Source organism: Cheilinus undulatus, linkage group 8 (genome assembly GCF_018320785.1).
Source record: "Cheilinus undulatus linkage group 8, ASM1832078v1, whole genome shotgun sequence".
In the NCBI taxonomy this organism is placed as follows: Eukaryota; Metazoa; Chordata; class Actinopteri; order Labriformes; family Labridae; genus Cheilinus; species Cheilinus undulatus.
Genome location: NC_054872.1, coordinates 42,623,960 through 42,649,038, shown reverse-complemented (window position 1 = coordinate 42,649,038; position 25,079 = coordinate 42,623,960). Strand labels below are relative to the sequence as shown.

At 40.6% G+C, this 25,079-nt stretch overlaps 1 protein-coding gene across 9 annotated transcripts in view; it reads left to right on the top strand.

Moving 5' to 3' along the window:
- The window catches only part of syngap1b (synaptic Ras GTPase activating protein 1b), a 319,808-nt gene that overhangs the window by 179,474 nt on the left and 115,255 nt on the right, over nucleotides 1-25,079 (top strand). Inside the window, exon 1 of one of the 9 annotated variants that reach the window (XM_041793464.1) lies at nucleotides 8,313-10,368. The exons of the other annotated variants lie outside the window; for them this stretch is intronic. The gene's annotated coding sequence lies outside the window, so the exon portion shown is untranslated. Of the gene's footprint in view, nucleotides 1-8,312; nucleotides 10,369-25,079 lie in introns of those variants that run through there. 9 annotated transcript variants of the gene reach the window in all.

The window sequence follows — 25,079 nt, the reverse complement described above, 5'->3', positions numbered from 1 at the left end:
CGAAGTAGAACTGTTGCTCCTTCACATCGAAAGGAGCCAGTTGAGCTGGTTTGGGCATCTGATCAGAATGCCTCCTTGTTGCCTCCCTGGGGAGGTCTTCCAGGCATGTCCACCTAGAAGGGGCCCCGGGGTAGACCCAGAACTTGCTGGAGGGATTATATATCTCATCTGGCCTGGGAACACCTTGGAATCCCCCAAGAGGAGTTGGAGGATGTTGCTGGGCAGAGAGATGTCTAGGTTGACTTGCTTAGCCTGCTGCCACCGTGACCCGATTCCAGATAAGCAGAAGAAAATGGATGGATCTCCAAGAATAAGCTTGAAAAATTGGCCTAATTGTTGAGATGAAATGAAAGTCAGATCTCCAAAGTCAGTGGGCTGACCAACAAAGATCCAATAATGTCTGGACATAATGGCAGCACTATGCAACAGTGGTTGATATTGTTAAGTTCACCAAGAAGATTGACTGACCATCAGACACTCTAGTAGGAGCTTTGCATGATGTCATACAGTCTACTCCATTCTGCTCCACCTCCACCTGGATGGTACTCACATGCTACTCACTGGTATCTAGAATAGCTGGTAGCTAAATGAATACTACAGTCTAAAAATCACCTGTGGTAACCTGTGTAGTGCACACTTTGTACATGGAAAGTTTAGACAGCTTGAAACAAACTTTTTTATTGTTATTTTGTGGGGCTTTCTGCCTTTATTAGAGATGACAACGGAAGAGAGACAGGAAATATGGGGAGAGAGAGTGAGGGTAGACATGTACCAAACATGCACTGAGACCAGGAATTGATCCCGTGACCTGTGACCAAACAACAAGAGCTCATAATCCTCTGAGAAAGGGACAAGACCTAATGCCTTACAACAACCATCGATGACCCATTTGTCTTAATAAACACTGCAAAATTCTGACAAACACTAGCATGTGATACTGGTTACAGTTGATGATATCACAATGAGATGCCAGCATTGTTTGGTTCAGTCCTAATCAGCAAAGCTAGCATCATGACAGGCCTTCTTTGGCAATGTTGCTTGCTATCTGTACAAAAAAGTTGCTATCGCTCTGATTTGATCTTGTATAACACTGCAGCTAGAAGCAATAGAAAGCAAAAGAAGTGCCCTCGACTTCTTTGTTTCTGAGTTTCGGGTGGCCATGATGGATTGCACAGAAAAAACATTGTCTGTTTGACATTTGTGTCTTTGCCCCTCTGGTGATTTCTGATCTTTCAATCTGATCAGCAAAATGTTTCATATTGAGTCAGTTTTAGAAGTTTCTAGATGACTTTCGTTGCTGCCTGATCAATCAGAGCATCCCCACTGGCTAGAAAAGTTAACAAAAGGAAAAAAAAGGCATCAATGTTCAAATACCAGGCGCTCCCACACTGGCTTCATCTCCACCTCACTATCATCCCTCTTTGGCATTAAGCCCAGCCAGGTGGCAGCGCACACATGCCTACTTCTGTCCTGGTTGTTCAACCATCCATCATCCCGTCACGGAATACAAAACTTTCCTCTTTGGCACCTCTTACAATGCAACACCCGGCTCCCTCCCGTTTTTCCATTTTCTCCTGCAGCTCTTCAGGGGTCTGGCTGTCACAGTGTGTTTCCTGTTACAACTCCTCTGGTTCCTTCCTCTACTGTCAGCCCGAGCCTCCCGTTATCTGTCTGTCTGAAACATGGAGCCTGACAACAGCTGGTGTCGGGTACACGAATAGTTCCTCTGGAGTTGGAGATGATGGCAGCTTGGTCAAGTTTGGATGGACAGAGTGGAGATGGGGGAGGTCTGGTAGACGAGTCAGCATGAAATCACTTCCATTAAAAGCATTAAGACCTGTGATGAAAGCACTGGTTCCCCTGGAGTGCTCTGATTTGTTAGGCGTCAGCTAATGGAGTTTGACAGAGCATGCCTAAACTAATTACAGGATTTATTATGATAAATGCTTTTACTCCTGTTAAATAAACAGCATGAGCCACTATCATTTCTTCTTTAAGTAAACAATGGGCAAAATATTCAAAGGACACAAAAAATTAGTCGACATCATGACAGTCTTTGTATTTGTATTAACCTCTTATTATGGAGTCAAAACAACAGTCACCTTGAGCAGGAGGAATTAGAGAGCGAACAAGTCTTACAAAAGAATAAGAAATCAAAAAATATTGAAAAATACTACTCTTGTAAGCCCATAATTTTGTGCTATTTCCATTTAATAACACACAAGAACCCAAGGTTGGATCTTGCTAATCCCTAGGATTTGTAATGATTTCCATTGTTTGAAATGGTGTAAACTTTCTCTGGAAAGATGTTGGTCTCTATAAATTCATGGTCCTGTAGTGATTTTAAACTCTGGCTATTCTCATCTGAAAGTGTTTTAGCAACATTCAAGGGAACCTTGGAGAAATGATTCTCTTGTATAGTTTAACAATACTTTCGTGTCAAAAAGGTGAAACATGTTTTAAAAAGTCCTGTAAGACCATAGAAGATGATTGGAAATGTGGCAGTATCCATTAGGGATGTGCAGTTTGCTGGCTAAACAGCTAAATTGTGTTATTAAAACAGCAAGCACTAGATTAACAAGTCGGTTAACCAACAGTACATTCCTACCTTTTTGAAAATAAATACAGGCCTTAAATTCTGTTAAATACTCTTTTAATGAAGCCTTCTACCACTAGTGGCCACTGCCTTCCTGTTAGAGCTTTATATCAGCTCTCAGCTAGATGTAAAAATGAGAAACCTAAAGGTTGATATCTTGCAGAAACAGCACTGCATGGCAGTATTTTCAACTAAAAAATGGAAATGAAGTATTTTGATAGTTGAGGGTTTTACTCACTTAAAACCACTCAACTTTAGCCACACTCGACTCAGTATATCAGCCTTACATCATGTACACACAGACACAATGACCATGGGATGAATTTGACAGTTTCTTAAGCAATTGCTCCACAGACTTTCAGATTTTCATTAATATTGGGGGTGCAATGGCATCCATTGATGCTTTGAGCTCACGTCTTGTAAATTTCTGACTGAAATTCTCCCTGGGTATTGAGTAGAACAATATGATTGCTGTAAATATGAAATTAAAGCGAGCTCAGCCTTAGTTCAGTTTTTATGTGAAACTACAAACTATAGGGAGAAGAGAGGCAAGCAACATTAGTGGTTAGCAGAAATCCTGGGCTAGCAGGTTAGCTCAGACAGTTGACAGATGATAGAATGGTGTTGTCCTCGTGACTTTTTATTCTGCAATAGGCCTGATTAAGGGCGCTTTCACACTAGGCCCAGTTGTTTCAAACCGCCCCACGGCGCGATTCCTCCCCCTCCCCCTTCCCCCCACTGGCTTGCTTTCACACTAGCAACATCGAACCGTGCCCAGGCCCACTTGCGTATTTACTTGGTCTGAAACAGCAGGGGGCAGTATGCACGTAGCTGGTTTACAACCCTGTAAAGGAGAAGAAAGAAGAAGAAGCTACCATGGCAACCACTGGGGTCGTGACCTGAGCGAAGATTGTTTTTGTTTTGACCCAGCAAAAAGTCCATCCTGAAGCCATCGATGATTTAAAATCACTTTTTAAGATGCCAGCAACTTCGCTCTTTGTATCTGCACATCTACGTGCAGCTCAGATGATTAAATGGGCTTTCGCTGTGCAGATACAGCTGTTTTTGAGGTGAAAAGAGACTTTTATTGCCTTTGCACCTCCTCTCACTGACTCCAACTTCCAACAGACTCCACCATCTGTAAGGTGAGTCACAACAGACTGTTTATTGACTGGATTCTGATGATTTCTGCCCTTTATAGAGGAAAAATGTGAACAAACTGCCGCACTGTTGAAAGAAGTTTAGTTTTTATGATGACGTCATAAAGCTGATATGGCAATCTGTCCCATATCCGGGCGCGGTTGCATTCACATCTCATCCGAACCGAGCCAGAGTCCACTTGAATCATGCCTGAGACCACCTCCCCAAGTGGGACCGGGCCCTTTTGTTTGCATTCACACTACCAAAATGAACCGGACTTTGGGCTCAAGTGCACTCTGATCAGGGACCAGGCCCCTAGTGTGAAAACACCCTAACAGTTTCCACTTGGAATGTATGACTCTGTTCTCTTTGGAATTTTTTTAGAAACTTTTCAGAAATTGAAATTCCAGAACTTCACAGAAATTAACATGCATTTGTGCATGGAACTGCGCATAAAATCATCTGATATCAGTCAGAGGCTCTTATATGGAATTGTATTGAAATTGTATCATTGCAGATTTTGTGATATATGAAAATATATAATCGTCTGAAATATCGACGTAGTGTTGCGATGAAACAGGGGTTCAGGGGTACAAATGGCCTTGTGATTAGGTTGCGCTCCTTGTACACAGGCAGCATGGGTTCAACTCTGATCCGTGGCTTCTTTCCCTCATGTGTCTCTCCCACTCTCTAATCACTGTTTCAGACTCCATCCCTTGTCGTCCTCTTCAAATAAAGACATAAAAGGCTCAATTAAAAAGTAAGGCATTTCAATGCCTTAAAAGCTAATAATAAGATTTTAAATTTGTAGCAAACAAGTCAGTAGAGTGAGAGTGGCACAGGTGTAATGTAATCTCTCTTTTTTCCTGTCAGGAGGCGAGCAGACACATTCTGCATATTCTGCAGCTGTTGGATGGACTCGTAGTCCAAGCCTACATACAAAGAATCACAGTAATCAAGTTAAGAGGTTACAAATACATGTATCAGTGTCCCTGAATCTTTAGAAGGGAGACAGGCACTCACTTCAGATGTAAGCCTCAGCTGAAAGAAGCTGGAGGAACAGAGGAAATCTGCTTGTCGATTAAAAAAAAAAGAGAATCATGGAAATATACACCAAGACTCTTCACTGAAAAATGCTTGTTGGAAGCAAGAGGACCAAACAGACATCTGTTTTCTCTTCTAAGTCCTTGAAAATAAATAAGTGAAATTCTCCGAAAGTTTTATGTATACAGTCTTTGACTTTCACCCAAGAAGCAGATATTTTAGCAGAGTTACTCATCATTTATTCGGATGATTCATAGCCATGTAAGCCTGAGAAATGCTGCGGCTGCCACTCACTTTCATTGTGCATAAGCAAAAATGAAGGTACTTTATTTCCAGAATCCTGGATACCCATAATAACTCATTTTCTCCTCTTTGTCTCACTTAAGAAAGAGTAGGTGTTGATCTACAAGCATCTAGCTGCACCCTATCATGTACGGTGGCAAGTACAACATGATGAAATTAATGCTTACGGGACATGGTGAATGCATGATTCCCCCACATATGGATTACATGAGTATGGATCTGTGCAGGAGCCGTATAAGCTCCCAAATTAAATGTTGGTTTCAAGCAGATTGCACGTGTTGCTGCAGAAAGGAATGTGAGAGGAGGCTGCAGAGACTCGCACTGAAAAAGAACAAGCGACAGATGAGAGTAGAAGGACAGAGGGAACAGAGGGAGGAGAGGAAAAGATTACTACCATAGAGCATCAGGCTTAGCTTCACATCCTTAATGGTAACCATGGAAATAATTATAGAGCAGACAGACAGGCTGTGTTACAAAGAGAGAAAGAAAGAGAGAGGGTGTGAGCAAAGGAAGGAGGGAGAGAGAGGGAAAGACAACGGCAGAGGAGGAGGAGATAGAGAGAGGACCGTGGGGGGTAAAGTAGCTGAAATGTTTGTTGGAATCCCTGAAGCCTGTCTCTGCAGCCTTCGCATGATTGGGAGCTATTTGAAGGCAGCACGCATGGGGATGTGGTGGAAGTTTAACCCAGATTAAACAGTTTAAAAACCTGGAAAGTAGCTGCAGAGAAGAGTTAAACATCCTTCGCCTGAAACAAGCCGTTCCTTTGATATCTCACTGTGGTCTTGCATGAAAGGAAAGTGTGGAGGTGATTATTTTTCATCCGTCTCTCCACCGATAAAGGGACTGTGGTGCGGTGTCTAAAGCAATAGTACAGTGTCATAAACACTGACGCTAGAAAAGTTGCTTCAAACCTACAGTCGTCATGGAAACTGATCTAAGATACCCTTTACCCCTCTAGAAATGCTGATTGCTTATCATAGCTAAAAGCCCAATCAATGCTCATGTCCTCACTGGTGAAATTAAAAGTGCTTGTATGATTTATACACTCAGACAGTGAGGTGTGGGATTAAAGGTTTGGTGATTTGCATAATTGAATGTATTGCCTGGCTGCTTATTATATGGATTTCTGAGCAATATTTATACAATTCTGTGGAGAGGCATGTGAGCTCATGGGAAATTATTAGGGGTCGGGCAAAGCTTTTGTGCAAAATTAACAGTCTGATTTTTAATTTTGATTGGTCATGATCTGTGAGAGGTTTCGATACGTGAAAGTTAACAGTATGCACAGGCAGGTGGTAGACTCGGGCTTTGTGGGCGAACATTGTGAGTAATAACATGCTTGCATGCTTCTAACATGTTTGCCCCTGGCTCTGAACTTCACGCTGTGCTGTGTGTGCACGCCAGGAGGAGGTGAAGGAGAAATGGAAAGGGATGGAAAGCAGAGGGAGTAAAGGTGATGAGGGCGTCTGCAGGGCTTAAATTCACTTCAGGTCCCAGTAGGACTTGGAGATCTAGTCCAAAAAAATCATATCTGGATATTTTCTAGCTGGATGTAGATACATCACTGTGCAGGACTTTTAGGCATGTTTTGGACAGTGCATTCATCCAGTCACCCTCAAATTTCTTATTCACATATTGTGCTGTTTCCAAACAGACTGTTGCAGATGGATTTGAAATGTGTCATATATGTAAAACAGTCTTTTTGGTATGTAAGGTTATAAATATACAGAAATGTTACCAATGTTGTTGTACAGTCTAGATGGTGTACAGGAGTTTACCTTCAATTTTGATTATTAATACACAGTAACCACCAATACTGGATGTCAGCGAATTCTATATTGCCCTGGAAAGTAGGTTTCAATAACATGTTATTTTATTTATAATATAAATGCTCTTACATAAAAAGAATAAATGAAATGTTAATTCCCCATTGAGACTTATTATTTCAAAAAGCTTATCTAGTAGTCAAAGCATATTACTATCAGTGGCTCCCAAACTTTTTTCTGCCCGTCCTCTTTTAGCAGATAGGAAAGCCTCTCTACTCCTCACTATACGCATCAACACATCAGCATCAATACACAGTGATAACCTATCTCACATAGGTAGGATTTGGTAAAGGATGGAGCACTGCTCTCTCTTCAATGTCCATTTTCATACATGTAAGGGAGAAATATACTTCGTCATATCTACTTATCTGTGTTTTAGTCGTTGTGATGTCTACTATAGATTCACTGTAAGCCTGACATGACCTGGAAGTTGTCACACAAAGGTTGCCTTGCTTCACTAGCAATGCATAACAGACAATGGTGTTTTTATTTGGCTTTTCCATGCACCCTGCCATCATTTTGGGCGCCCCCTAGGGGCCATGGGCCACACTTTGGGGATCACTACAGTAAACTATCTTTTTACTGATTAGTTTACAAAGTAACCTTTTGGAGAACTCAGATTTATTTTTCATTGTAACAAGTAACTGAACATTTTAGTTCTGCTATTCTTTTTGTCAAAAACCTAAAAGCATGTGCACAGTTTCTGTTTCTCTCTTGAATGTCTGCACAGAGTAACAGCAGAGGGTAAACACATTTGAGTCACTGCACATAAGATTCAATCTGATCAAACTTGCAAGACGACAGAGGACAAGATTTACTTTTCGAAAATATTACCATTATTTTGACTTCACTGACAACGAGAAGTACAGTACAAGAGGAAACGCAAGTTTAAAAACCCATGTTGTATTGTTTTCATAAAAAAAGCTGCCCCTGATAGTTTAAACATCTCTGCCTAGCTCAGTGTAGCATAATGAAAGGTAATCACATTTATTCTTGTTACTAGGCTGCGATCTAGAGTTGTAGATCATGGATTGAAATCAGGATGCAAAGTGCATGACAGCTGACACATGCAAAGACAGACATAGGCTACCTGCTGTTGTCTTACTTTTGGTGGAGTGTAGATCTAATGTAGCAATGGCAATAATCTTGTAGTATAACAATACCCTTCTAAAAGTAACACTACATATATAATACATCGATATATCTGAAAAACTCCACAGTATTGCCCAGCCCTAGGTCCCAGTGGGAACCCAGCCAACCCCTCCTCTTTTAAACATCTATCTTTTCCACTCTCTCTCTTACACACCACTGGAAAGAGAGAGAGGGAGAACGAGAGGGAGGGAGAGAGTGAGATTGAAGCGCAGGGCATCAGTGCACTGCTGCTGCCTCTCCAAACTGTACTGCTGTCCACCTGTGCAGGATTATCTGCGTCCAGGCAGCAGACAGAAGACGCTGTACCGTCCATCGCTTGCCAGGCGGATTACTTAAAGATGAACCGCCGTTTGAAGGAGGGGGAAACGTAGGACTAAGTTGCCATCATCACCTCTTTTCTGTTTTTTTTTTTCTTCTCGTGCTGCCTGTCAGCTGCTGGCACTCGTTCAGTTTTAGGCATTGCAGTTTTTAGACTTCTTTACACCGCGGCTTGTTTCTTGGCCACTCCACTTCGCCTTTCTCTCTCTCTCTCTCTCTCTCTCTCTCTCTCTCTTCCCACAGCGCTCTGCTGTTTTTGGTGTTAGTCCACACAAATCCTCCTGCATTGGAAATTAAAGCTTCCTTTTTGATTTCTCCTGCTCGCGCGCACCGCACCGCTCCTTCACGCACACATGGCGCGGACATGCACGCTCTCACGCACGTGCCCACATACGAATGCACCAATCACGCAGCTTTCCCCCCTCTGCGTGTAGCTTTTTGATTACGCCGGTTTCCTCCTGAGTCCAAAGTAGAACCGCGTCAACCTTTCACTCATCCATCCTTGGCAAGTTCATTTCTGACATGCACAAGGCGGACACCCACTAAAGGAAAGCACTGCAGAAACATTCCCATCTAAAAGATGAGAGAAATTGGCCTCAGCGGATCTTCCGTCGGTCACCGGAATTGCGAGTGCAGGGTCGGGGCGGAGGGCAGCGGGGAGAGAGGACAGGGAGAGGCCGGGGAGGAGGAGCTCTCAGCCGGACTGCCCGCCGCGGAAGAGCCGCTGCTGCCGGTGCTGAAGAAGCAGGCTGCTGCTGCCGGGGGGAGGAGGGGGGAGGATGAACAGTGCCTCAGTGTGAAATTATAACACTCAGCTGGCTTTGGGAGTGTTTGTTTTCCCGTCGTTTTACCTCTCTCTAATTAGTCTGAAGATGCGAGATAACGAACAGTGGCCTACTTAATAACTGTCATCTGTACTCCTATCAACGTGGCACTTTTGGGTCACCTGAAAGGTAAATTCAGCACAAGTAAAGGCCTGCTGTTGCCAATTTACCTGAGCTGTACCCTTTGGAAGGACATCCTCCCACTTAAAGGCCACTTTTAACTTTGTCTAATGGTTGCTTTTCTTCCTAGCTTGTAGTTGAATAGTCAGAGAGAATAATACTACTACTAATAATCCTGTAATCTTTGTATTGGGACTTCTAGTGTGTCTGTGGAGCTCAGTAGTGAGTTAATGGTCACCATATTGCACTGAATGGTACTTTAAATGTCATAAGCTATAATATTTCTTTACTGTATGCTGTATAGTTTATAGTTTTCTGTGATATTTCTATAGAATTGTACTTTAAATCATCCTACAATCACTATAGTTGTTGTTTATTACACCTTTGCTTACTTTGAGAGGAGCCCTGATTCCAGGTGCCTTGATATTGGAGGCTGGTGATTTATCAATTATTTATATATCTATTTGTCTATGAAATATTTAAAGGTCAGAGATTGGTTTAAGGCCATCATTCATCCATTTGCACAAGGAAGTGTTGTGCTGTTTTTGGCTTGTGTTGTGGAATTGATTCCCCCGGCTTTGCTTTAGAGTTGTCTTGATTGCTGCTTTTTTTAGGCTTATTTGTCCATCTGAGCAATACTTCTCTGCCCTGGAACTCGAACCCGGCCTTATAAACCCCTCCAGAGGACGGTCACCTGCCGGTCAGACAGTCAGACAAACACGTGTGTGTCATGACACTTGTTGGCAGGTGCCGTTTGCAGATACACCAACACGCTCAGTTATTTATAGACGTTCGTATCACTGTGTGCTTTTGGAGTATCGATTCGGAACAAGAGCCGATGCTTGCTGGAATGTAACACAAACTACGGGAGCTGCTGCAGTTTCACAAACAGAGACTCAGTGGAATACAGGCTGCTGAAGTCAGTGAATGCATCTCCAGTATTAAGCTGAAATCAGCTTACTGTGGGGGTCCCAAAGACTGCAAACCCAGAGACTTTGTCTCTAGAAGTCTGGACACAAAGCACAACAAGCCCCACCTGATCTAGGTAGGACATATCTGCTTTCTTCTTTGATTTTTATCCCTTAAAATTCATCTTTGTGTGAGTCCAAATCAATGCAAAGCCAGCAGAAGCTGTTGAAAAATACTACCTGATGCTGCTACTCAGACAAATATTATGCCCTGTAAAAGTGCAACTTTAAATCAAGAACTGAGGGAAATAGCACAGCATGAGTGGACATATCAATTCTAGCAGTATCCAATGTTAAATTTTAATAATACTTTAAAATTCTTCTTAAAAAGTAGCCTGAGTAGAGCTGTAAAATGTTCGGCTAATCTTCACCTCATTTGCACCCATCTCTTGTGCGATGACATCACTATTTCTGTGTTCAGCACCAAGCTCATGAGCACAAATAGTGCACCGCTCCCATCTGCTGTTTCATCACATGCAATGTAACAGTCAAGCAAAATCTCATTTGCATGAATCTGTCTGTGTTGCTCCTCTAATGCTGGACAGTTTGATCGATTTTTCTGAGCGCTGAGCAATTTTCTCCTAAAGCTCCCAGCGCTGTTCGTCTTCATGTACAGTACCGTTCCAAGATGGCATTATCCAAGTAATTCAGATCAGACTCTGCTCTTCTCATTTGGCTTTAAAAATCAAATATTCCTTTATAAAAAGTAAGCTCTATCCACATTTAGACGCCTGATTTCTTTGCATTAAAGCTGCAGCAGTTATATTTGCAGAGAAGCACAAAGACACGCCTCCGCCTCCACTTCCCACTGAAGCAAATAAAATCTGCAGGCATTTGACTGACACCTTAAAGTAAAATGTTCCTGCTCATAAGTTTAACTCAGACACCTAAGACACAGTATGATTGTTGGAAGCACATAGCAGAGAAATGGCACTATCAATAAAACTCACAATCTGATATTATCTTACTAATTTTTCTAAACTCAGCATGAGACTTTGTTTTTCTGCTTCAAACTAAATGTCAACCTATAAAAATCTACCCGTGAAAGGTTTAGCATCGTACAAATACTCCAAAGAAAAGGAACAGGCAGAAAAAATAACATTTTCCATTAGTGGCTTGTGGATTTTCACATTAAATCCATTTTTTTCCGGGCAAATCATCTCTGAGAAAACAAAGGATTGTCCAGAATTCTGGTAAGAGTCCAACTTGGCTTCTGCTGTTCATGTCGAGTGGAGAAACTTGTGATCAGCAGTCAAATGTATCAGGATCCGACTGTTGGCTGCTGCTTCTTTCTCACTGTGTTTGTAATTATTTGTAGTCTGCAGATACACTAATCGTTAATCCAAAGCTCCTTCATTTAACTGCACATTGGGCTATTATTGTGGTATATTTTACACTTTCTGCTGTTGTGTAATGTTCACAGTCGAGATCATTTGACTTCTTTATGTAACAGTGAATTTCTGTCTATTTTAGACCAGGCATACATTTTTTATCCACAGTTTGCATTGCATTTTCTACATTTTTATTCAATACTGCAACTATTTCCTTGAACCACCATAGGCTACTGGTCTGCAGAACTTTATTAGTGATTGAAAGTAGGGATGCACAGATGCATGTTTTTGAAAAAGGTAATTGGGGATGCACAAGATTGATTTTTGCTTATATCCAGACCTGCCATTATTTTCAAACTTATTCTAGCTGATACTGATATTAAAGCTTCCCACAAAATAACTCTGTATCTGGGTTGTCGGGAGGTTTAACTTTTTGTGGGTGTTTTGGTTCTTTTGGCAGAATTCATCATCAGCGTTTTGTATAAAGGTGCTCAAATAACAGCACTTATCTTTTGAGATGATACCCTTGATATTCTTTAATCAGAGTAGAGCTATGAGCTGCATATTTTAAGGCTTATTGTTGACAAGGAAGTGTAAAAAAGGAAAGAAAAAAATGTAAGGTATATTTACTTGGGTAGCTGTAAATACACCTGCATGGCCAACCCAAGTAACGTCCATGTATGTGAGTGAGCCACTGGATATCCTGATCCGTATGTTCATTACTAGTGCCTGATCACTGAAAGAAAGAAAGAGCCCTACTGTAATCAGACATTGTTTTTCTTCCACTGTTGCCCATTTTTGTTGCAGTAGGCAGGCACAAATTTGCATGAAAATTGTCACATAACTAAAATTCTGAAAAAATACAAGGTTCATATAGGTTGTAAAAATTGCTCTATGGAATTGCCACAATAGCACCACCTTTTGTACTTTTATTGAATACTGTCAAATACTAACCTGACACACCAGATGGATTTGTTTCACACATCCATGTGGAAAATCTTCAATACTAAAGGTTTGGGAAAGGGCAGAGGATTTAAAAAAACCTCAGAGTGTGATTGGATGAACATTCTGTCTGTCACATCTTTACGGGCCAATCAGAGCAACAAAGCACGTGACGTAGCCACGACCGAGGTGTGCATGCGCTGCTACCAAGGAATGACGCGAACCATGGCGACTGTAGACATGCCAGTACACAATTTTTGTTGTTTTTGAAAAGAAAACAACTCACTGCTGTTCTTTGTTCTTCTTTTAACAAAGAAATGTCGTCAAGCTAATGTGTTCAGCCATAATTGCACCGGCCTCTTGTCGCTGCTTGCTTATGTCACAACTCCGCAGCTCCCGAAAGTACTGCCCCTTGTTGTTGTTTGGTCCTGTCACTTTCTAACCGGGCCTAAACGGTTCAGACTGGAGCTTTGCAAGATGGATTCACCAGTGAGAAACACAGAGATGGGCGTATCCATCCAAAATGTGAATCTTAACCATGTTTCTTCCTCTAACAGGAAATCTTCCTTTTGAACCTGCCTAAAACTCACAAAACGTATCCACATGTACGTTAGATAATTACAGCCAGTACAGGCCAATATGTGTAGATACAGTCATGTGCATTAGTTTTCGGCATTTAAGACAATAAGGACTATTTTTTTCTTAGGACCTCTTTTTCTCAGGCCTTTTCACCCCTAGTAATATGCCTGGACCTCACCAATGGTTCTCCAATGGGGCTCATGGCAACCCCACTATGTGCCCAGATGGTACCCTAGGCCATGCGTGCTAACCATTACCACCCCTTACTCCACCATAAATGTGAGGGCATTGTTACTTTTTCAACAGATTATTGTCCCATGCCACTGGTCATATCCAAAGACAACCAGAGCAAAACCGTGGTTGTGTCAATCCTCCCTCCAGCCCAATGGTGCCCTTAGGTGGCTTACTCATCACATGCTTTACTTCAGCCAAACATGCTTAAGACTTCCATTAGTGTATATTGGTTTTAAATAATTGGTACAAGTTTTCATATCAGCCAAAATTGATAGTTAACTTTTTAAGCTAATACCCACTGATATCGATATCATGGCGAGTTGATGTTTCTGCTTTAAACTGCACAGACTCAGTCATACATTATGTTGATATATATTGCTGATTTACAGCTGCAAACATATGCAGAAATTCACGGTGGTACCTGGATGTAAAAAACTGGAATTATAAAACTGATGGACATTTGCCGTAGCATTCCCCTACATTCAGTGTGTGACTTTGGTGTGAAAGAGTACAGCCGCCTTCAGTGTCGAGAGCTCTGTAAGTAGTTAGAAGGTTTTAACAGCATGATACAACTCAGGTCCATTAACATTTTTACACCTTCATAAAATAGACTTGTGCTTTCACGGGTCAAATAATGCTCAGTCCTACTTTTAGAATCTTCCATGCCATTGAAATACTCAGATCTGAGCTGACTCTTTACTTAAGACCATTAACTGTTTTCAGAGAGAGATGATTCATCTCCACCTCCTCTCGCTGTACAAAAATTAAGCTAAAGTACCGCCATCAATGGGTGCAGACATGTTACACGGGTGACGTCAATGGGAGTCCTTATAAAAGATCATCTGCTGGTGTCTTGGTATCGTCGCTGCCCCCTTTCCTCTAACTGAAGAACACATGAAAGTTACAGCTAAGATCTCTCAGGTCGGTGCTGTCCACTGCAGAGCAGAGGAGGCACTCACTGTTATAAAAAGTTCAATGGCACTCATGCTGGTGCTGGATTTCTCTCCTTGTTCCTCCTCTACTCTGCTAATCAGAAGAACATGGTGGCACAAGAGCTGCATTTGCCAACAGCTTTCAATCATGGCATCAAACTGAAAACCAAACTGTCAAAAGAAAGGAGAAAAAACTGTGGAAACTGTGGCCTAAATCAGTAAAGAAGAAACAACTATATGTAATGCTTGCCATGTTTTGTACAACACAAGGAAACAAAGCATATTAAACACACTCTTAGAGGATAGGGTGATTTTGGAATGACATACATAGTTTAGCTATACATTTGTTGCAGCTTGAAGTTTAAGGGGCCAGTAGATCACATTTAAGAAAAAGATAAGCCAATAACTTACGCAAGAGAAAGCCTTGTCATTCAAGCCTCTAAGGTTATCAGAATTTTAGGTTATTGGACACCTTTATGTTAACACTTGCTTAAAACAATAAAATCTCCATTGTTTTAAAATTTTATAGTGAGTAAAGTATCAAAGTTTGGGGGTAAAACAGGTATACAGTCATATTTTTGAAGCAGCTGCAAGCAGAGAGAGAAAGCAAGCTTATATGTGGCCTCTATCTGTCAAGTGAGAGCGAGTGTTGCTAGAGACAAACAGAGCGGTGATGCAGAGAAATAGGTAGTTATTTTTTTATTGTTTTACAGCAGTTAAGCTCTGAAGAAGTTAGGAACATGCCAACACCTCTAGAAAAGTCAGGATTTAGTTTGATCACTGCAGAAAACGTCCTTGTTCTTCTCCTCTTTTGGTCACTTCTCTGGCCAGTGTCGCAGTTTCTGCCCTGCTGTCTGTTTCATTTACTGTTTGGAGAGTATGTTTTATTTAGCTTTTTTGGTGTCTTTTGAGGTTGCGAACATCAGTTTTAGGATCTGTTACAGAGAGCAGAAGAGAGAGTGATGTCTCCTGGTCCTTTAGAGTTTTCTTTACATCCTGACATGTTTACCAATGACAGCTTTACACATCTGCACAAATTACAACAACCGTATGTTTACCTAAACTTAAGAAAGGATAGCAGAATCACTACCTACACTTCTTCTGGATAATAATGACAAAGTCAGAGGAATTATTTTACTTTGGGTGTACATTTAAATAGGCCTGGAGGATATCGCCTTAATATATCACAGTATTTTTCTTTCCTTTCACAGTAACGGCATTATATCGAGGTATTACAAAATTGAAATAGATACTACACTTAAATTCATATTCATATGCAACAAACCCCCTCCTTATCATTAAATTAACTTTAGTTCAACACTCGGTACCGGAGACTTTAAGCCGAAACTGTTTACTGATAAGTGGCTGCAGTGTTTACAGCAGCATCTCTGACTTTCTCAGTAAGTGAGTAATGGGTTTAAACAGACCTTTAAAGAGTTGTTATAGCCAAATCACCGCAGCGCTGGGCTAAAATGTAACCGAGACAACCCAGCTTGTCTTAAAGCCCCAGACAGACCGACAGACACAGTCGCTAAATTGCAGTTTTTACAGACATCAAATCTGGTTGAAGAAAAACTAATATGCTTTTACCTGTTAATATCGCATAATAAGTGCAACGGCACAACTGGGTGACATTCGGTTAGTTACTACATGTAAAGTCAGCTGGACTGCTCTAGGTTCACGTCATCACATCCTCATTTAAATTGCCATTCTGGGAAAATTTCCAGACTACGTTTCTTCTCTCTTAAGCTTGAAGGATGGATTGCACAGCCGGCGCTCATTTGCCTTTGTTCCAAAAGTCCAAACGGAGCAGGAAAAGACTTTTAGGTTTTCTGAACCTTTTGGAACAATCTGTAGACTGAATTTAAACTGCAAAACCTCCTGATTTAAAGATTTTTTAAATCCTAGTGAAAACTCTTGATCCAGTCCTTGAAAATGTGTTGCTGCCATTCTTGGCCAGGCCTCCCTTAAAAAAAATCTCTGATCTCAGTGGGACCAACATGGTTACATAAGGTTAAACAAATAGTAATAAACATTATTTTTTAGTCAAATCTTGTTGATTTTGCCTTTATCAGCAGTGTGTCTTACAGTATGCCTGTATGTTCTAAAGTGAAGGTCAAAAATCAAAACTAATTGAATTAACTAGTTTTGGTGTCATTTGAAGTAGAAGTTGATATTGTTTAATTTTAAAAAGAATTTTATTAAATTTTAAAATTCTGGTATCATGACACATGTGCAAAAACCCAATTAGGAGACAAATCACAACCACATGGTGCACTGAGCTCAACATCTTACATAAAGATGAGTTAGCATGCTCTTAAAGAATTCATACTGGGTCAGTTTCTGACGAAAACATCGCTTATATGTCTTTCTTATTTTACTTGCTTACAAAACACAGGAGCCATTGCTTTAGGGGAGACCTAATTCAGTCTCAGACATTTGATGATTATTTTGTGAAAGTTAAAGTTAAAACTACTGCTCTGTGAAACCTGCAGTGATTTGGACCGACATGAGGCCCTTCCCCATTTAGCTTAAAGCATTCACAGCAAGTGAACAAATATTTTGAAGCATCTTTTTTTTTTTTCAGGTAACAAAGCCAAAGAGCTACAGGACATACTCAGATCTGAAATACAAATATGCAACTACACAACAGAATTTCATCAGCTCTTAGCAGAGCATCATGACTCAGACTCACCAAAGTAATATTATAACATGTCTTTAGGCCAGGTGTGGCTTATGAAAATAAAGACATATGCCCCCCCCGGTATAGAAAATGGATGGAAGGATGGATGTGCTCAGTTGTAAGTCTCTGCTCTTCTTCCATTTTTTGAAGGGATTTTACCACAAAGAAATTCACCTTATTTATTATTTCATTGGCCTTGGTGTCTGCCCAAGTATAGTTTTCTTGATATGACATTTTGTGTCTTTTGAGGGCCAGGACCCCTCTTCAAGGACTTTTTGGATATCAAGATTTTCTATTATATTCACCCTTAGCCTCTTGTTAGTAATTTGAGTCATAGAACCATGTCATTGTTTGATGCACACCTATGATAACTATATCTTGAGGCTCCAGGCAAATGCCTGTCTTTTCCTAATGGTAAAAACCACCTCTGAGCTCAGCAGCACAGACTAAACTTGTCCTGTAACCAGCTGTAAAACCTTCAGCCCTTTCTGTGCTGCTGTCGTTACAGACATGTCTGAATAACCAAGTCCCCTAAACTTGGTCTTTCTCTGTCAGGCCCTGACGTTTATCCTGCGTTTGCCCGGGGCTTATGGTAAATGATGCTTGTTAAAGGCTGCTAAGAATAGAAACAGGGCTTTTTTTAAGGGGTAGTCCTTAAGCAGACGTTTGGGTAACAAAATATATAGGAAAGGATGAGAATGGATCTTTAGTTATCTGAAGTGGATTACAGTGGGCTTTCTTATTACTGCAACAAAATCTGATTATGATCCTCAGAAATCCTGGATCCTACGTTTCCCATAATGCAACCTGACAGAGTTTTTCACTTGACTTTTACCGGCCTGATAAGCACTCAAACTCTCTCTCTCTCTCTCTCTTTCAAACTGAGCAGTTTCAAGCTAAAACTGAGATTATGTCTTAAATTGTATGAAGATTCTAAGATTATTTAAGATTATTTTAAAGCTCACATCAAGGAAGGTATCTCTGTATTTGTCTTAATTTTGACATTACTGTCAACAACTTCCCTAAAAGTATTTTCTGTTTCATAAGCCCTGAGTTGAGTGTCTTTTGAGTTTGGCGTGCTGGTCAAACAAAATAACCACTCAAAATGATGACTAAGTGAATTGTAAAACAAATGCATTATAAATCAGTTATGAAAACTGATGCAGCTTATTTGTATGCATCACCATCAAAAGCCTTGCACATTTAGTAATCCGGCCCTTCAGCAAATGCATCCTGACATGGCCATCTTGTAGCCTCTAAAGATCACATGCATCATTCATGGAAACATACTGCTGCTGCTTGCACACAGTCCATTTCAGAAATGTGTTCAGAAGGCAGAATAGATGTTGACAGAGAGGTCATGGTTTGCAGAAACACTGCTCTGCTGCTGTATGAAGGATTCAAAGCTTGCAACGGTATCTTTAAAATCAGCTCAGTGCCAGCGTTTAACATCCACACAGCTCTTTCACATCAGTTTGAAAGTGCTCTGCAGATTATTACAGCTCAGACAGTGTCCAGATAGATGCTTCTAGAAAGTGTTACCTTAACTTTTTAAACACAAGGGCTCTCAACACAGTGTGTTGAGATTGTAGATACTTTAGTATATTTTTAAATGTGATACAGGGTAAGGCAATATTGTTTATATCAATAAGCTATTTGTTGATTTTTAAATGAAACCCTGACATAAAGCTCAGGAAAAAGACTGTTTACAATAAGAACCCCTAAATGCAGATTTCCACATTGTCCTGCCGTGCACTGTTCATGTGCACTGCGCACTCAAGAGCATTTTTGTTATTATAATCAATGCATTGGTTTATACAGCATGTGCTGTAATAGACCCAAACAAGAAGAACATACAGAGAGATTTTCAAAATAAAGCAGGCTGCTCATTGTTTTACTCATCAATAAATCAACTTTACAATAAAACAGGAATAAAGTGCACATCAGATCAACCTCAGAAGGGCAAAGTAACGTGTTGTTTATATCTTTTCTCTCTATTCCTGCAAAAACTCATGATCTCTGAGCAGAGCTGCGCTGCATTTGCAACAAAAACGGACACAGTGGGCAAGGGCATGTGCCACTGTGGCAAAGCCGTAACACTGTGCAGAAGGACTTTGTGGGGGTTGAAGGCAGCAGTAATGGGCTTATTGACCTTCAAATCAGTATGAAATATTAAAATTAGATCAATAATTATCATGTATTTCATTTATATAATTACGAGGCATTTATATTGTTAGAAAAAGACCAATTGGTATCTCTTTTGACTGCAACAAATACAGAAATCATAGACAGTCCAATAGAGTGACATTTATTGTTTTTATTGTCAAAAACTGCATGTTACTTCCTCCAAACTATCTAAATTGCACAGATAGGTTGGCAAGTTATGGAAAAGTGGGTGGAGCTGGTGTTGAGTAAGGTTTCTCTCTAAATGTTGTCACAGTATTTGTGCAATTTAGACAGTCCTCTCTCTTTAGAGAAAATATGACTGAAGTACTGGGATTTCATACCAATATGCCAATATTTACACATTCATTTTAGCCAATACCAATAGTGATATTTAAATGTAGTTCAGACCTTAAACTTCAGTTTTCATAACACACTTGATATTTTAAGATATTGGGACATGCTAAGAAAAAACTTTAGCTGACATTGGTCCATTGGTCCCACATAAAGCTCCTCGACTGCTCGATTATAGCGAACATTAGGGGTTGACTGATTATCATTTAGACTGATTACCTAGGCAGAAATTTGGCATTTGGCTGATTATTGTTATCAGCATATTATTTTAGCGATAATCAATTAAGCTAGTTAATTAAAAGCAAGGGCTAAATTGTTTATTTTTATTCATCTTTTTGATCATGCAGTTTTACTTTTGCCACATTAAGTACATTTTGCACATCATGATAATTGCGTATTGGTATCAGCTCTGAAAACCCAATACTGGTCAACACCCAGCAAAAATCATAATCATGATTATTTTGATTGGTCTTGAGATCACCATTATGAAACACAATTACTTGTTGATTTTACATCTGCTTATGTGTTTTTCCAATCTGTGCACATTTAACACTTTGAAAAAGAAGAAATAAAGGAAAACAAATGATTAAGAAAAACATTAATATATGAAAATAATGCTATTTAAAAAAATCTAAGAACAAACACTAAAGAATTAACCACATGACAAAAGATGTGGACAAGTAAGTATAACACTGCATGCAGCAGATTCAAACCGTGATTACTTTTTTGTGGGAAGACAAAATCACGATTGAATTGGTAACTCCATGAAATGCCTAACACTAAACTACTAATATGGTTGATATTTACAGTTCATATGTCAGCTGTATTGAGATGCAGTGATGCATCAACACCAGTATCAGCCATCATTGGCCCTTTTGACAAATATTTGCTACTGGCAAATAATGTGCCTATAAATGGGCGTCATGTAGCAAATGTTCATCTGTCGTGTCATATAAATGTAATGCTTGCATTTAGCAAACATGACAGCTGATTTAAAGATTGGGCAGAAGACCTATTGGACAAACTCTGGCCTGTTCCTACAGTCAAACACAAAATAAAATGATGGCATTGTTAGAGTTTTACACAACAAGAAGTAATGAAAAATAGTATTAAAATATCTGCAGAAATATTCATATCTGCTGATTACCTTTTTTTCTGTAAATTGTGGGTCTTTTTGTCTTTATTCTTATGGGACAGCTGAAGAGAAATATAGAGAGAGAGATTTGGGAAAGACATGCACCAAAGAGCACAGAGACCAGGAATCGATGCCAACACCAGATCGTCCAGGGTCTATGTTTGTAAGCGCCTGTTCTCACTGAGCTAAACCAGCTACCATCTGATAATAACTCTAACTGTAATTTGATATCTGTTGATACTGATATCAGGCCAATAATTTTAAGCATCCCTACAAAAGATCATGAAGTCTGTGCTCGTTTTGATCCTACCTATCCTTGAAATCATGGAGGCCATTTGATGTTGAAACACATGGAATTTAAGAGGAACGTGTCAGTGTGCAGAAATGTTACCAATAGTTTTGTAAAATTTAGACTACCTGGAGGAATTTGTTTTCATTTTTTTCTTATTTAAAATGAAAAATTACACAAAATTAGGTGTCTTACCCTGAATTTCCATATACAGCGTGCACGCTGCGGAGTGCCGGCGAATCGAACTGCGGAGCACTTCGCTCCCTCTCGAGTCTATCAGAGCATTTCCATAGCCGGCGCTCTAGACCAACAGCAGCATGTGCCTGGAGTGGCACTCCGCTCCACTTCCTTTCAGATACACTGCAGGTCTATTTCAGCACCAGCTGCTGCCAAACCTCATAAATTCACTGTTGTTCAGAAAGCACCAACCATGGAAGTCACAGGGGTAGAACATCCAGTCCTTTCAAAATAAAACACAATGCACGGACTCCCGATCGTAAATCATCACTTTGTCAACATTACGTCTCATCCTGCAGCGAGAGCAAAGGGTCACCGAGGGGTCAGTGGGTCACAGAGCTACAATGGCACCATTGACGAGGACAAGTTAAGTTTTGGGGATATTTAGCCAAAGAATATTGCATTAAACCACAGATCCTTTAAGCAAGCGTTAACCTTTTAACTTCCTAATGTACTCACTCAATGGAGGAAGCTATAATATCATGGACTTGTAATGGAAAGGATGATAAATTAACCACAAAAGGTAAAATAGTCTGCTGTTGACATGTTATTGCTACGTGAACTCGCAGTTCTCCCGTGATCTCTTCCTGATGATCAGGGCTCTAGACTCGTTTCCAGTGGGCGAGGTCGCTTGCCTTTCGGTCAGAGCAAACCGGCAGCGCGCACACTGTAAATGGAAATTTGGGGTTAGACATCTATCCAGTTGCTGTGGTATCGGAGAGGTTTTAATATTATTTGAATTTACTAGAAACATAAAGTTTATAATCTTGGTGTTGTGACAACCTTTTGTTATTTATTTGAAAAGCAAATACAGAGATATAAATCATGTGTCGCCATCAGCTCAAAGATATGGAGATGTGACTTTTGGTCCATGTCGCCCAGCCCTATAGGTATACGGGATGGAGTGAAACCTCAGACCTCTTGCAGAGTCAGTGCCTCTCTTTACCTGCTGGGCTCGTTCATACATAAGATTATGTAATGAGGGGTCTTGGACACAGCAGCTGCATTGTGCTTTAAACACAGGAGAGACTGCCTTGCATTTGTAGTCACAGTTCATGGATCAAAAGCAAACAGGGAGCCGACCAGCTCTATCATAACAAAGGCAAACATACAAAAAGCCCTGAGCGTTTCAGCGCTATTAAGACACCCACTCCCTCTCCAGCCTCCATCTCTGGCTCTAGAGCGCCCTCCTTCTCACCATCTCTCCATCCCTCACCCTCAACACAACTCCCCCCTCTGCCTCTCCCTCCCTCTTGGTACCCAAATGCATTTCCTCCATTTCACTCTCTTCCTTTTTTTTTTGTTTCTCTGGCTACAGCTCGCTCTTTCTGCTGTTCTGTCTTCTCTCCATACAGCCTCACTCCTGCACCGTCCCTCCTACACCTACATGAACACTTACCCACCTCCCCACATACACTCTCTGTTCCTTTTCGTTATTTTTTTTTTTTTTTAACCAACCTCTCTTACTCATGTGTGTCTACATCCCTCCCTCCCACTCTTTTAACTCTGTCTCTCTCTCGGTTCTCTCACAGGGTCTAAGCTGGAAGCGATTGCCACCCACACATTCCCTCTTCAGCTCTCAGCTTGACATCAGATTTACATTCAGAATGAGCGAGCGCAGCATTTCACATGTTGCCTAGCACATGGCTACGCACACCGACATGTGAACTGGTTGTTTGCGCACATGTGCCTGCATGCTACATTTTTACTGATTCATTTTGGGTTTGGATGCAGGATTTTGGATTTTTGCCAGTATCTAGAATGCCAATATTTCCCAGCGCATTTCAGCAGATGCCTATACTGATACCGTTATATATACACACCTTTTTTATTGTTATAAAAACCAAGGGTCTTCAGAGCAAAGAGGGGCTGAGTCAAGCAGAGCTGAGAGAGGACAGTCTGGTTATATGTTTTCTGCCTCATTAGGACTTGTATATTTTATTAATATTTAAGGTAGATATATGATATATACTGCCGGTATGTACAGCCAGTACAATGGCTGTAAATACACAACATGGACAATATTATTTGGCCCCACCTTGCCATGAATATTCCATTTCTAAACATCTGCAAATAGTTCAGTGACTTCAAGCAAGGTGCTCTGATAGGATGCCACCTTTGCAATAGGACAGTTTGTGTAATTTTATCCCTGCTGGAAATTCTGCAGTCAACTGTAAGTGGTATTATTAGAAAGTGGAAGTGTTTAGGAGCAACAGCCACGAAGCGGAATACCATATAAAGTCACAGAGCAGGCTCAATAACTGCTGAGGCTCATGGTGCATAAAAGTTGCTAATAGCTGAAGAGTTCTAGACTCCCATCAGCATTATTGTAAGCACAAACACTGTATGACAGGAGCTCCATGGAAGAGGTTTCCATGGCCGAGCAGCTGAATGCAAGCTTCACATAACTAAGTTCAATGTCAGGAGTTGGATGGAGTGGTGTAAAGCACACTGACACTGGACTGTGGAGCAGTGGAAATGTGTTCTGTAAAGTGGCACATCTCGCTTCTCTGTTTGGCGAGTCTGGCCATGCTGGGAGAACATTATCTGCCAGACTGCATTGTGCTAACTGTGAAGTTTGGTGGAGGAAGGATAATGGTATGGGGCTGGTTTTCAGGGTTCTGGCTAGGCCACTTATCTCCTGTGAAGACCAATCTTAATGTTTTCAGCATACCAATACATTTTGGACAATGGTATGCTTCCAACTGTGTGGCAACAGTTTAGGGAAGACCCGTTTCTATTCCAACATGACTGTGCATCAGTGCGCAAAGCAAGGACTATAAAGACATGGTTTGATGAGTTTGGTTTGGAAGAGCTTGACTGGCCTGCAGAGAATGTTGACCTCAACTCCATTGAGCACCTTTGGGATGAACTGGAATGGGAGATTGTGAGCCAGGCCTTCTCGTCTAACATCAGTGCCTGACCTCATAAATGCTCTACAGAATAAATGGGCACACATTCCCACAGAGACACTCAAAAATTTTGTGGAAAGCCATCCAAGAGGAGTCCCAGTAATGTCCAGGTGCCCAAATACTTTTTCCATGTAGCGTTTATGCTGGGGCTACTGTTTCTTATTTTGATAGGACGGCAGATAGAGTAAAACACTTTGGACAGAGAACGCCTTAAAGCACTGCGTCCTCCATGCATTGTGCATGACCCAACTGCAAGCCCATCAGCATCTTACATACAAGTTTTTCATTATTAAAGTCCACATGTTGATCTAACGCCCAAGAATTTGTAATTAAAACTGTTAGAAAGCTTCTGACACCACTTTTAACCACTAAGTAATAATTTCAAGATCAAACTCAAAAACATATTTAGCTTCCAGCATCCCAACTTCTAGGACTTCTGTCTGCTCTCTATTTGTTGGTCAGTAAATTCCATGTTTTTGGTGTTTTATGCTGCTGTTTGAACAGAATAAGCAATTCAAGGATGCCACATTGACTTAATGTGATTACTGAAAACAAAGTGAATCAGAGAAGATGTTTTGAGATTAAATGATGAATACATCTTTTATGAACACTTAACCTTTGTGTTTCATAGCAAAACAAAAGCTTTTGTTGTAAATAGTTTTCAAGGGAAAGTTGCACATTTTTTTTTCAGTGTTTACAAGATTTCCTGGCACAAGTAAGAGAGGGAGTAGATAAGAAATTTCAAGTTCAAAAAAAATAAAAAAACAAGAGCTTAGTAAGCTTACTAATTAACAAGTTTTCTAACCTTTGAAACACCAACATAACATGGCTATTTGTGGTTTTAGAGTCAGCTTTGTGCAACGGCTTCTCTTCGAGACACAGCTTCTCTTCTGTGAATATTGAGAGATGCTGATATATATAGATTTTTAGACTTAATATTGGTGTTTCCCCCTACTGTTAGGCTTTATGCTAAGAAGATATGGGATTCTAAGTTACT